Here is a 14,834-nt window from a genome sequence, read left to right as displayed (position 1 = left end):
TATTTTAACCTTATCTTTTAATCTCTGCTGTGGCACTAGATATCCAAAACTGGCATTAATAGAATTCTTTTTCTCAAAACACATGGTGGGAAATTTAAAAAAAAAATCCAGTTTAATTACATACATATTTTGCAGATGGACCTATGTCAAACTCAACTAATTGGAATATAGCCTTTGATCAAGGGAAGAAACATGAAAAGACTTTTGAAATCATTCATAGATTCCCTAAAAGGCAGTTTATAAAATTTAGCAGCATTTTATGATTAAAAATTAAGTAAACTAGGAATTGATAAAAATATAATTAAAATTGCCCTTTTAAACCACTAGTAGCCTGGTCACTGTGGCTAAGTGGTTAAGTGTTGTTCACAGCTTGGTTCCCAGTCAGGGCACATGCCTGGGTTACAGGATCAATCCCCAGTAGGGGATGTGCAGGTAGCCAATCAGATTCTCTCTCATCGTTTATGTTTCTTTCTCTCTCCCTTTCCCTTTCTCTCTGAAATCAATAAAAAATGTTTTTTTAAAGAAAAAGGAACTATTAGTAAATGTTGATATTCTTTTTTAAAAATTACTTTTATTTATTTATTTATTTATTTATTTAGATATCAATTTATTCCACTTTTTAAGTGCATTAATTAATTGTTTCTTGTATGTACCCTGATTGGGGATGAAACCTGTGACCTTGGCATATGGAGATGATGTTCTAATTAATTGAGCTATATAGCCAGGGCTAAATGGTGATGTTCTTAAAAGTAAAATAGGCCGAAACCGGTTTGGCTCAGTGGATAGAGCATCGGCCTGCAGACTGAAAGATCTCAGGTTCGATTCCAGCCAAGGGCATGTTCCTTGGTTGCAGGCACATCCCCAATGGGGGATGTGCAGGAGGCAACTGATTGATGTTTCTCTCTTGTCAATGTTTCTTTCTATCCCTCTCCCTTCCTCTTTATAAATCAATAAAACATATTAAAAAAAAAAGTAAAATAGGAAGTCCTATTATGACTATTATTCAAAACTTCTGGAGGGCCTAGCTAATAAAGAGGAGTAAGTGCAAATATTGGAAAGAAAGGTGGTTATTTTCAGATAATATTTAAGAAAAAAATTCCAAAGAAATTAACTAAAAAATTATTAGAACCAATAGTTCTAAACGATGCTTGCTAGGTAATCTTGGTTGTATAGGTCCTGGTTGTTCATCACTTTAAGTATGTTTTGCCAATCCTTTCTGGCCCACAAAGTTTCTGTTGTTTGGTAAGGTGGCTGAATATAGAACTAATAAACAACGGCAAAATTTCCTTTATACCAACAATGATTTGCTTAAAAATGGAAAAAAGACCTCAACATTAGGAATAAAAATTGTAGGAATAAATTATAGTGAACGTTTTAATAAAAAACAACATTAAAAAAATAAAAACCTCACCTGAGGATGTTTTTATTGATTTTTTAAAGAGAAAGGAAGAGCCGAAACCGGTTTGGCTCAGTAGACAGAGCGTCAGCTTGGGGACTGAAAGGTCCCGGGTTTGATTCCGGTCGAGGGCATGTGCCTTGGTTGCGGGCACATCCCCAGTGGGGGTGTGCGTGAGGCAGCTGATCGATGTTTCCCTCTCATCGATGATTCTGACTCTCTGTTCCTCTCTCTTTCTCTCTGTAAAAAAAAAAAAAAATATATATATATATATATATATATATATATATATATATATATTTATATATATATATATAGAGAGAGAGAGAGAGAGAGGGAGAGAGAGAGAGGAAGAAAGGTAGGGAGGAGATAAGCAGGGAGATAAGGAGAGAGAAAAAGATACATATATAGAGAAACAATGATGAGTTGCCTCCTGTACATTCTCTGACTGAGAATTGAACCCACCACCTTTTTGTGTATAGGATAATGCCGAAACCAACTGAGTGACCCAGCCAGAGTGAAACACATTTTTATTGTGTTTCACCAATACTGAAGAAAACTATACAACTTATTTGAAAAAAAAAAATCAGAATTAAACAAGATCAGTATTTCTCAGTTCACACTATTAATTTGGTGAAGGTGGCAATTCCTCCCTCATTAATATATTGATGGTATGGAGTGTCAGTCAAAATTCCATTTCCCTCCTCACCCTTTTTTGAGGTAGAGGAAACAACTAATTTAGTAGAAAATATATCTGGAAGGATAATTATATGAGAACTAGAGGCCCGATGCATGAAATTCGTGCATGGGGTTGTGTGTCCCTCAGCCCAGCCTGCACCCTCTCCAATCTGGGACCCCTCAAGGGTTGTCCAACTGCCCATTTAGGCCCCATCTCGGTAGGATCAGGCCTAAACGGGCAGTCAGACATCCTTCTCATAATCCACGACTGGCTCACAACTGCTCACTTGCCTGCCATCCTGATTGCCCCTATCCACTTCTGTCTGCCAGCCTGATCACCCCCTAACCACTCCCCTTCCAGCCTGATTGACGTCAACTGCTCCCCTGCTGGGCCGATTATAGTATATCTGGTCACCAGCCTGTCTTCACAGCTCCCACACAGGCTCCATTGGCCAGTTGGGCTTCACTTACAAATCACAAGTTCAAAGCTAAAAATCATTAAAAATTTCAGGATGGCAACAGTATGAGATGCACCCTCTCCAAACCGGGACTCCTTGGTGGATGTCCAACTGCCTTTTGCAATTTGGGACACTGTCTCCTAACCGCTCGCCTGTCTGTTTGCCTGCTTGAACACCCTTAACCCTTCTGCCTGCCTGCCTGATGGCCCCTAACCACCTCTGCCTGCCTGTCTGATCAATCCTAACTGCTCCCCTGCTGACCTAATCGCCCCTAACCCTCTCTGCCTTGCCCCACACCTGGGACCCAGGATTTCCTCTTGCTGTTCTCAGGCACCCAGGACTCAATCCCGCTTCGCCCAGGCCAGCAGGGCGCAGCTGCAGGGGACTGTGGGCGGGTGGTTTCATCTGAGCCGCAGCCGCAGGTGCTGGCGCCTGAGACCACGGGGCAGGAGGCTTGTCCCTCCTGGGCTGCAGGTGCAGGCGCAGCTGGTGGCGCCTGGGACCGCAGTGCAGGCAATTTGTAGCTGCTGGTGCCTGGGACTGTGGTGCAGGTGGCTTGTTGCTGCTGGCACCCTGGCTGCAGGAGCAGCCGCTGGCTTCCTGGGATCACAGGGTGGTTGGCTTGTAGCTGCTGGTGCTTAGGACCGTGGGGTGGCTGCTTGTACCTCTCCTGGGTCATAGGCGCAGCCGCTGGTGCCCAGGACTGTCGGCTGGCGGCTTCTCCCTCTCTCAGGGTGCAACCTGGTGGTCCTCATTCCTCTCTTGGGAGCTCATTTGTGCCTGGCTGATCCTCATTACTCTCTCCTTAGTGTTGAGTGTCTGAACCTTTATGTCAATGATGACCATTTGCATATTAACTTTTTATTATATAAGATTATGTGACCACCAAGGCTGGTTTGGCTCAGTGGATAGAGACTGAAAGGTCCCGGGTTCAATTCCGGTCAAGGGCATGTACCTTGGTTGCGGGCACCTCCCCAGTGGAGGGTGTGCAGAAGGCAGCTAATCGATGACTCTCATTGATGTTTCTAGCTCTCTATCCTTCTCCCTTCCTCTCTGTAAAAAATGAAGAAAAAAAAAAAGTATTTAAAAAAAAATATTATGTAACCCTATCCTTTGAACAAAATTAATTAGAAAGTGGCTCTATCTTTATTTTGTAGTTTTGTGGCAGGGATTAGAGCAGTGTTTTTCAACCTTTTTTGGGCAAAGGCACACTTGTTTCATGAAAAAAATCACGAGGCACACCACCATTAGAAAATGTTAAAAAATTTAACTCTGTGCCTATATTGACTATATATAAAGTAATTCTCTTGAATAAGAATCAAATAAACACAAAGAAAGTATTTTATAATTACTTTATTATGAAATATTAAGTAAACAAAATAGTGAAAAATTATAAAATTCTTGTCTTGTCTGCACCTACGGCACACCAGGCAACATGTGCCGCGGAACAGCGGTTGAAAAACGCTGGATTAGAGAATGAATTAGAAACACCAGTTGTATAATAGTGACCTCATCAAATGACAGGAGAACAATCACCCTGTTGCTGTATTGTAAGTACACATGGAAATTATTAAAATTTAGAAATTGAAAGGCAGTACAACATTGAGGATTTGGCGCCAGACTATCTGGATTCTTCTTGGCTCCACCTGGGACTAGTTGTGTGAATTTGGCCAGCCACTTAACCTCTCTGTGTGTGTGTTTTTTTCTTTTTTTTTCTTTTTGTTTTGTTTTTGTCTCTAAAAAAGGAAAGTAATGGTATCTATCTCAGGGAGTTAATGTAAAGATTAAATTGTTTCACTTACATTATAAGAAAAGTATTTAGTGTAGTGCCTGCCACATAGTAAACACTCTGTAAGTGTTAAAAATTATTTTGTACTTTACTGTATCATTACTTTGTGTCAAAGCACATACCTTAAGGGAGCATTATTATAAGCACTCAGTAAATATTATTATTTTTTTTTTTCAAATTTTTAAAAATATATATATTTTATTGATTTTTGTACAGAGAGTTAGAAACATCGATTAGCGAGAGTCATTGATCAGCGCCTCTTGCACACCCCCCACTGGGGATGTGCCCGCAACCAAGGTACATGCCCTTGACCGGAATCGAACCCGGGACCTTTCAGTCCCCAAGCTGACGCTCTATCCATTGAGCCAAACCGGTTTTGGCCCTTTTTCAAATTTTTATTTTAAAGTTTCACAATTACAAACAAAGACAGCAATTCTTCCCGGCACAAATAACACTTGTAGTTTTTTTTTTCTTACAAAAGGGGGGGGGGCGCGGAATACGACGTGAACTGTGCCTTTTCCTATTTTATGAGAAAGACGACTGTACAGTTTTTTCTCCCAGTCCCGGTGTGAACTGAGTGCTAGCCTAAGGCGGTATGTACACATATACACGCACAGACACGGACCTAGCTTGTAAACTACTTAGCGATTCAAAGTCGACAGTATGTCTTACTGTCCACTCCCCACGCCCGCCCCACTCCCACTACTTAGAAAAGACTCAGAAACAACGAGGTCCGGCTGTGTTTAGGTGGCGCTGGCAGGGCTGGAGACTCACCAGACCACCAAGCCACCTCGTGTACAGGAGGAACCAAAACACGGGGGGAACACAATCCAATTGTGTGGAAAACCTGTTTCAACAGGGCACACTGAGGCACTTGGCTGACTGACTCCCCACCCTTACCCCAAAGTTTCCACTCCCACAACAGGAGGCTTTCCGAAGCCACAAAGACCCCCCCCCCCCTCCCGCCCCCAATGGCTAGTTTCCAGCTGAGAGAAGCCACAACCTCTCAGACCAGCTGTCGTCCTCTGTCTCTCCCCTCCGACCCCCCAACAATAGGAAGCTCCAGAAGTGAGAAGGAAACTGGACTTGGACCCCCCCCACTGCTCACCACCGGAGTGGAAGTCTGCCCGAGAGGGCTTCTCCCACCTCCCTAACCTGGTGTCCAGCGGCTGCCATCCCCCCCCCCCCCCCCCACACACACACACACAAGGTCCTGAAACTCACAAGGGCCGCTCAACTTAAAAGAAAACTCACTTGTCTCAAAGATATTCCTACAGACCTTACAATTCCTGGGCTCCCTTTCAACTAGCCAAAACAATCCTTCCCCTGCTCCTCCATTTACCTTCATAGCGAACAAGCCATCCACCTAAATAAAACACACAAACCCTCCCCAAACCCTAAGTAGATTAATAACAAAGTAACAACAAAATATAAGTACATTCTCATTATTACAGAGATGAGATAGTTTTTTTGTTTTTGTTTTTTTGCTGTCCTTGCACGACTGGTGAAAGAAAAAGGAACTATTCCCTAATTTCTAAGGAATCCAAATTGTCTCACATAAAGTCAGAATATAGAAAGGGGAGAGGAGTTAAGAGAGAAGGAAGGAGGAAAGTATTTACAGAAATAGGAGAGAGGCAGGAGTGTCCAACAAGAAAAGCCTCATTGTCACTTCTTGCCGGCCCGCTTGGCACTGGACTTGGCTTTGGGCTTCTCCGGTTTGGCCTTCTTGGGCTTGGATGCCTCGACCGGCTTGGCTTTGACAGTCTTGGGCTTTTTGGTTTTCTTGGGCGTGGCAGCCGCCTTCTTCTTGGCTTTCTTGACCGCGGTGGCTTTGGGCTTCTTGCTGAGGCTTTGGCGGCTGCCTTCTTGGGCTTGGCCGTTGTCTTTGGCATGGCCACCTTCTTGACTTCCTTCTTGGTCTACTTGAAGGCCACCGACCACTTGGGCTCGTCACTCTTGGCCAGCCGGAAGGAGCCCAAGGCGCCCCCGCCCTTGGTTTGCTTGAGACTCCGGGTGGTTACCAGGCGCTTGATGGACAACTTGATCTGCCAGTCGGCGTTCTCGCCCACCTTGTAGTGGCTCTTGATGCACTTCTGGATGGACTGGCGCGAGGAGCCGGTACGGTTCTTCTCCGCCTGGATGGCGGCCACGATCATGTCCGAGTACTTGGGGTGGTCCGTGGACTTGGCCCGCTTGGGTTTGGCCGCAGGGGCGGACGTGGAGTTCTCGGTCATGGTGGGCTGCCCTGTCCCGCTGCTGAAGAATGCGCCTTCAAAAGGGCCGGCCCCAGTCGGAGGCCGAGGGGAGCTTCAAGAGTGGCTTTCGCATCCCGGGTTCTCTGGGACCGGGCTCTGGTGCAGGCAGAGCTCGCTGCGCTGGTTCCGCGTGGCTCGGCCCCACCAGCCGCTCGGTCGGTCGGTCGGTCGGTCGGTCTGTCTGTCTGTCTGTCTGTCCGTCCCTCCCTGCGCGCTGCGGCTCTGGTCTTGCCACCGCCTCTGCTGCTTCTCTTTTCCCAGCTCCGTGTCTCAGCATTCAGTAAATATTAGTTGAGTTAATTAAATTTCGTCTATAGAAGTGTTAATAGGATTTTCTGTGATGATTAAAATGTTCTATGTATACATTTTTCATCATGGTAGCCAGTAACCATGTGTGGCTGTTGAATACTTGAAATTTGGCAAGTGCAGTGGAGGAGATAAATTTTAAATTTTACTTAATTTAAATGGCCACACAGGGAGAGTGGCTATCATAGTGGGCAGCACAAAGTGTGGTTGTATGTCTATTTGCATTCTTCTTCTGTTTTGTAAACTGGTCCCAGATGTCAGTCACATAATCCTCATAGGTCCCATCATTACTTCTGCTTATTGCACTCCCACTGTTAAAATGAATACTGAATTTTATTCTTCTGATTTCTTTTCTTGCTTTAGAATCATTAAAATACAATATTGTTAAAAAGAAAACATTGATAGTACTATATAGTGATGGTATTATATACTTCATAATTACAACTTATTTTCACTTGTAGATTTATAAGTGCCACATAGAATGATCAAAACAATGTTTTTCTCATATATACACCTACCTTTAATATTTATCCATTTATGAACAATATCAAGAGAGAATCATCGATCTGTTACATCCTTTATGTTGTGGGGATCAATCCTCTAACCAGGGCATATTTCCTGACTGGGAATAAAACCATAACCTCCTGGTTCGTAGGTCTATGCTCAACCACTGAGCAACGCCAGCTGGGCCTCTGCCCATTTTTTGGGTGGTTGTGTTTGTTTGGTGTTGAGCTTTATGAGTTCTTATATTTTTTTGGAAATTGAACCTTTGTTGGAGCTACTGTGTGTGAATATCATCTTCCATCTGGCTAGCTGTCTCTTTTTGTTGTTGTCAATTTCTTTTGCTGAGCAGAAGCTTTTTTGATATAGTCCCATTATTTTATTTTTGCCTTTATTTCCCTTGCATTTGGGGTCAAGTTCTTAAAATGTTCTCTACAACTAAGGTCTATAAGTTTTGTACCTATATTTTCTTCTAGGTAACTTACTGTTTTGGGGCTTATAGTTCTTTGATCCACTTTGAGTTAATTATTGTACATGGGGACAAACTGTAATTCAGTTTTATTCATTCGCATGTGGTTTCCCAAGCACCATTTATTGAAAAGACTATCTTTACTCCATTGTGTGTTTCTGGCTCCTTGTGGAAAATTACTGTCCATATACATGTGGTTTTATAGCTGAGCTTCTATTCTGTTTCACTGGTCTGTTGTCTCTTTGCCAATTCCATGATGTTTTGATTATTGTAGCTCTGTAGTATAATTTGGAGTCAGGTAGTGTGATATCTTCAGCTTTTTTCTTTTTTCTCAGGATTACTTTGGCTATTCTTTGGGTCTTTTATGATTCCTTACAAATCTATTGAATTTTCATGGTATTCTTTATGTATGTCTTTCATGGTATGTCTTTAAAAAATGACAGTGGGATTTTGATGGGCATTGCATTAAATCTGTATATTGCTTTCAGTAATATGGCTATTTTAACTATGTTGGTTCTTCCAATCCATGAACATGGGATATTTTTCCATTTTGTTATATTTTTTTCAATTTCTTTTAATAAAGCTTTGTTATTTTCAGTATATAGGTCTTTCATGCTCTTTGCTAAGTTTATTCCTGGGTATTTTATTCTTTTGGTTGCAATTGCAAAAGGAATTGTTTTGAGAAACATTGATTTATTGTTCCACTTATTTATTCATTGACTATATGTGTCCTGATTGGGAATCGAATCCACAACCTCGGCATATCAGGATGACACTCTAACCTAGGGGTGTCGAACTCAATCAGAGAAGGGGCCAAAATCTAAAATCCAGCCTAAATCGCGGGCCGAATGGTTTACTGAACAGTCATAAACTGTCATTGTGATGGAAATGCAGCGGATGCAGTGATGACAGCGCGGTGCAGGCCACATTGCAAGGCCTGGCGGGACGGATTTGGCCCGCGGGCCTTGTGTTTGACACATGTGCTCTAACCAAATGACTCTACCTGCCTAGGGCCTGGCTTATTTATTATTGTTATTAAAAAATATTTTTTATTGAATCAGAGAGGGAAAGAGAGGGACAGAGAGAGAGAAACATCAGTGATGAGAGAGAATCATTGATCAGCTGTCTACTCCATGCCCCCTGCTGGGGGGACGAGCCTGCGACGTGGGCATGTGCTCTAACTGGGGATCGAACTGTGACCTATACTGGTTGATGCTCAGCCATTGAACCTCACTGGCCTTTTTTTTTTTTTTTTTTTTTAATAGTTTACTCTTCTACTGAAGATCCCAGCTTTATGTGGAAGGATGTTCTCTTAGATCTCCACTTTGGGAGGGCCCTGGTTATGTCTCTTCTGTAACTTGGGCAGTTGTCAAAATGAAAACTCAAGGTCACTTAGAGTTGATGTGTCTTTAGGGTGCATGCATGCGTGTTTCTTTTTAGATCCCTGCTTTTGTTTCCTTTTTACTAGTAGCTTCTGAGGATTCCTTAATTTCTTGTAAGCTCAGCAGTACATTAAAAATGTTTGGAAATATTTTATTCACCATTTTTAATTGGTTGAAGCAGAAGAGTTGTTCAAGGTATCTAGTCAGCATTATCATCACTAATGGAAAGCCAACATATTCAAAAAGTAATAACTATCATTTTGTGCTAGTGTCTCCACCCACAGGTTGAGAACCGCTGCTGTAGAGCCGATTCTCAATTACAGTTATGAAGTAGCAACATAAATAATTTTATGGTTGGGGGTCACCACAACATGAGGGTCTGAGGGGGCTGGGCGCTGCTAGCTTTGTAATGGCATGATGGTCAATATGCATATTCCCTCTTTATTAGATAGAATTGTGTATGAAGTCTGATGCTTTATAAGTGGAATGTCAGCCCTGGTCAGTATGGCTCAGTTAGCTGAGTGTCATCCCATGCACTAAGATTTTGGTTTAATTCCCAGTCAGGGCACATGACTGGGTCTCAGGCTTGATCCCAGTAGGGGGCATGCAGGAGGCATCTGATCCATGCTACCTCTCACATCACTGTCTGTATCCCTCGCCCTTTCCCTCTCTGCCACCCCTTCCCCCCTGAAATGAATAATAGAAACATTTTAAGTAGAATCTCATACTTTGTTATATTAAAATTATAATCAGATCTGTACTTTATAAAGTATGTGAATATCAGTGTGTCCAAAGGCAGTTGGCTTTAGAAAATATATTTTTTTGTAAACTTAACTAGCATATTAACTTGTAAAATTATGCTTGTGTAGTGCTGCTTTTCAAGGATGATGATAAAAAAAGAAAGTAAAATTCAGAAAATTTTTGAGTAATCTATAGTTGATTTGTATTTTCAGAAGTGTAATGTGGTAGTTGCTGCCTAGTAATGTGCTGAGTATACAGGGTATAACCAGCTGACATTTATGATGAAATTACCTTCTGAAAACAAACTTGCTCTAACCGGTTTGACTCAATGGATAGAGCGTCGGCCTTCGGACTCAAGGGTTCCAGGTTTGATTCCTGTCAAGAGCATATATCTTAGTTGCAGGTACATACCCAGTAGGGAGTGTGCAGGAGGCAGCTGATCCATGTTTCTCTCACATTGATGTTTCTAACTCTATCCTTTCCTCTCTGTAAAAAAATCAATAAAATGTATTCAAAAAACACACCACAAACTCAACATGTTGAATTGGAGAAGATAGTGGGAATTAAGAATTTGCAAGTGGAAGGAAAAACATATATTTAGCAGTTTGCTGTTCACAGTGTATTCTTTTTTTTTTTTTTTTTTTTTAAATATATTTTATTGATTTTGTACAGAGAGGAAGGGAGAGAGATAGAGAGATAGAAACATCGATGAGAGAGTCATCGATTAGCTGCCTCTTGCACACCCCCCACTGGGGATATGCCCGCAGCCAAGGTACATGCCCTTGACCGGAATCGAACCCGGGTCCCTTCAGTCCCCAAGCCGACGCTCTATCCATTGAGCCAAACCGGTCTCGGCGACAGTGTATTCTTAATAAAGCTTTTAAAGTATTAAAGAGTTTGACACTATGTTTTATTGGAAATGTTTGCACTTTTACCTACAGAGCTATAGAGGGTGCTGTATCCTTAAGAAAAGTAGTGGGGTTTGCTTTAATTTCGTTAGGCCAGAGCATTAAAGTTAATTTATTTTTCTTGGATGTACATCTTTTTTTTCTACTATTTTAATTGAAGTTAGAATTACTAATGTTGCATAATTGGTATAGTTTACAATGAATATTGATATAATGGACTTGGTTGTGAAATGTTTGTTTTCGAGAATATTTAAATATAGTTGAAATTATGATTTCCCTACTTTATACTGGTTAACAAAGGTTTATTTTTCTACCATTTGCCTTCTTCTCCCTCTCCTTCCAAATTGAGAATTGTCCTGTTTTGACAGTCTCTTTTCTTCAGATGGGTCAAAAAACAGTCAAACCATATAATGAACTGTATGCTTTGGTAGGTTTGGTTCAAAGGGTATTATCTTGAGAGGAGAGATTGTTAGAACAAAGTGGAATCTACAAACCTCGCAGACTTCAGAAGTTGTTTTTTCTTTTCTTTTCTTTCTTTTTTTTTTTTTTTTTTTTTAAAGAAGCTGACTAATTTATTCAGATAGGAGTTCTTTAAATTCTAGACTTAGTCTCTATTTTTTAAAATTTAATGGTGATTTTAGAAAACTTGAAGTCAAATTATCCGATAATACTTTTTTTTATGGTTAAAAAAGTTTGGTTTTTTAAAAAAAATATATTTTATTGATTTTTCACAGAGAGGAAGGGAGAGAGATAGAGAGCTAGAAACGTCGATGAGAGAGTAACATCGACCAGCTGCCTCTTGCACACCCCCTACCGGGGATGTGCCCACAACCAAGGTACATGCCCTTGACCGGAATCGAACCCGGGACCCTTCAGTCCGCAGACCAACGCTCTACCGCTGAGCCAAACCAGTTTCGGCAAGTTTGGGTTTTTATTGTTTTTGCTAAACTGCTATTTTTTAATTTTTTTTTATTTTGAAGGCTGGGATGGAATTATTAATTTTGATCCATTTATTTAATTTGTAAAAAAGGGGAAAGAGATCATGGTGTAGAGATAGTAGTTAACTCCCACTGCATCCTCGAAGCTCTAGTCAGTGACATGAGCATCACCCACTTTCCACTATTCAGATGATGGCACACTTTGCCCCAGTAGATCACCCTGAAGGCACAGGGCAATGGGTCCTAGTTTTAGTTCTCAGCAGGTTATTCAAACCAGCTAAAGTGGTGGGCTAAAGTCCAGAAATTCCTTTTTCCCACTCGTTAATCTTTATCTCTACCTAATAAAGAGGGAATTTGCAAATTGACCACTATGCCGTTACAAAGATGGCGGCGCCCAGTCCTTTCAGCCCAGCTGGAGGGGTAGCAGGTGCCGCCCGAGGCTCAGGTAACCAGGGCCAGTCAAGGCTTGCGCTGCTGGCAGTGGCAGCATCAGAGGTGTGATGGGGCATTGCCTTCCCCTGAGTGCCAGGTCACCTCCCGCCCCTGAGGGCTCGTGGACTGTGAGAGGGGCAGGCTGGGCTGAGAGACCCCCCTCCCTCCAGTGCATGAATTTTCATTCACCGGGCCTCTAGTGTGTGTGTATGTGTGTTTACTGATTTCAGAGAGGAAGGGTGAGAGAGAGATAGAAACATCAATGATGAGAGAGAATCAATTGGCTGCCTCCTGCACACCACCCTCTGGGGTCCAAGACCATAACCTGGCATGTGTCCCTAACCGGAATTCAACCTGGGTCCCTTCAGTCCGAAGGCCAATGCTCTACCCACTGAGCCAAAACGGCTAGGAGAAGTCTGCAACCAAGGTATATGCCCTTGACTGGAATGGGACCCAGGACCCTTTGGTCTGCAGGCCAGCTCTGTCTTTTGAGCTAAACTGGCTAGGGCTGTCCAGAAATTCTTTCCAGGATTTCTGTCCATTGGCTGACCACATACAACTATCAGGAGCTTATAAAATTTAAGGGGGTTGGGGAAGGAGGAGGTTGGCAGAAGATAAATTATATAGGCCATTCAAGCTTTCTCCTGGGCTAGTGATTCTGGATACAGACTTCAAGGGAGGTTGTGATAGGTGGACTGTAGGTTTCTGATGAAAGAAAATCATCCCTTGAGGAGGAGTTCAGACATGCCATGCAGAGAAGTTATTGCAGAGGGCACTGGAGAAAGGGCAGTTGATCCATCTAGGAGATAGGAGGTTCACCTACTGTGTTTCCCCGAAAATAAGACATCCTCCGAAAATAAGTCCTAGCGCATGGAAAAATAAGACATCCTCCGAAAATAAGTCCTAGCGCATGGAAAAATAAGACATCCTCTGAAAATAAGATCTAGCGCATCTTTGGGAGCAAAAATTAATATAAGACACAGTCTTATTTTTGGGGAAACAGGGTAGTACCTTGAAGTAAGATGGAAGGCTGATGGATAATCCTGAGGTTTCGGCCAAATATGAGACTGGTACACACATACAAAACTGAAAAGCCATCAGGAACACCCAAAACCAACTCCACCTACATTCATTGGCTCTGCAAAGTGCTGCCAGAGATTTTTGCTGTCTGTTAGTAAAAAGAAACATGTAAGAAGCAGAAAATATTTAGAGAACATTCAAATATCTCTTCCCCAAGATTATATATTTAAAGTTAAGAAAAAGTAAAACTGATTCAAGCAGTACCCTGTGTAAAAAAAAAAAGGAAAAAAAGAAAAATTTAAAGCGAGACCTCTGTCTGCTGCTACAGTCTCAACTTAAGTATCACAGTTGAAGAGAAGATGTAAAAGTTTCTTTCATTCATTTAGAAGTCAAGTATGCCATTTATAAAAACACTACCCTGTTTCCCCGAAAGTAAGACTGTGTCTTATATTAATTTTTGCTCCCAAAGATGCACTAGATCTTATTTTCAGGGGATGTCTTATTTTTCCATGCACTAGGTCTTATTTTCGGAGGATGTCTTATTTTTGGGGAAACACGGTAAAGGCCCAGTGCATGAAATTACAAAATTCATGTGCTGGGGGAGAGGGGTGTCCCTCAGCCTGGCCTGCACCCTCTCCAATCTTGAACTCCTTGGGAGATGACCGACTGCCTTTTTAGGCCTGATCCTGCCTAAACCAGCAGTCGGACATTCCTCTCACAATCCAGGACTGCTGGCTCCTAACCACTTGCCTGCCAGCCTGATCACCCCCTAACCATTCCCCTGCTGGACTGATTGATGCCCAAGCGCTCCCCTGCCAACCTGCCCTCCCCTGCTAAACTGATGACCCAAAGCTGCCCTTCCCTGCCGGCCTGATGGTCCCCAACTGCCCTCCTTTGCAGGCCTGGTTCCCCCCAACTGCCTGTCCCTGCAGGCCTGGTTGCCCCCAGTTGCCCTCCCCTGCTGGCCATCTTGTGATTATGTAGGAGCAGCCATCTTGAGATGACATGGGGACAGCCATCTTGTAAGGGTGTGAGGGTCTATTTGCATATTACATCTTTATTGTATAGGACTAGAGGCCTGATGCACGAAATTCTTGCAAGAGTGGGCCTTTCTTCTCCCAGCTGCCAGCACCAGCTTCCCTCTGGTACTTGGGACCCAGGCTTTCCTCTGGCCGCTGGCAACCACCCAGGACCTAGCTTCCCTCACAGCCCTGGCTTTCGTCTAATTAGCATATTATGCTTTATTATAGATAAAGGCAGGAACAGACTAGGAAAGGAAAGTAACTTTGGATTCAGTTTCATCAGGGTAAAGAATTTTGAAATTATTTAAACTTGGTCAAATTAAGTGGAGTGGTACATTTTGGAATAAAAGGTAATAAATTATCTGGGTTTAAAAAAATACAAAGAACATCTTAGATAAGTATCTGTTTTTCTAAAATGTAGGCAATTTTAAAGGATTCTGACCCCAACCTTGCAAGTAATTTCTTCCTTTTTCCTAAAACTGTATTTTAAATACTGGTATTTATTATGAAGCTTCAGGTTAATAGTTCCTTAAAAAAAA

The 14,834-nt window shown here is 42.3% G+C and overlaps 1 protein-coding gene and 1 pseudogene across 8 annotated transcripts in view; one reads left to right on the top strand and one right to left on the bottom strand.

The window, feature by feature from the left end:
* Positions 1–14,834, top strand: part of XPO4 (exportin 4) — a 132,620-nt gene that overhangs the window by 11,482 nt on the left and 106,304 nt on the right. The window lies entirely within an intron of this gene.
* On the bottom strand, positions 5,385–6,744 carry LOC118728308 (annotated as a pseudogene).

The sequence above is a fragment of the Pipistrellus kuhlii genome, unplaced genomic scaffold (assembly GCF_014108245.1).
Source record: "Pipistrellus kuhlii isolate mPipKuh1 unplaced genomic scaffold, mPipKuh1.p scaffold_m20_p_3, whole genome shotgun sequence".
Classification (NCBI taxonomy): Eukaryota; Metazoa; Chordata; class Mammalia; order Chiroptera; family Vespertilionidae; genus Pipistrellus; species Pipistrellus kuhlii.
Note: the sequence above shows the minus strand (reverse complement) of the source record. Positions and strands in the feature narration are given on the sequence as shown.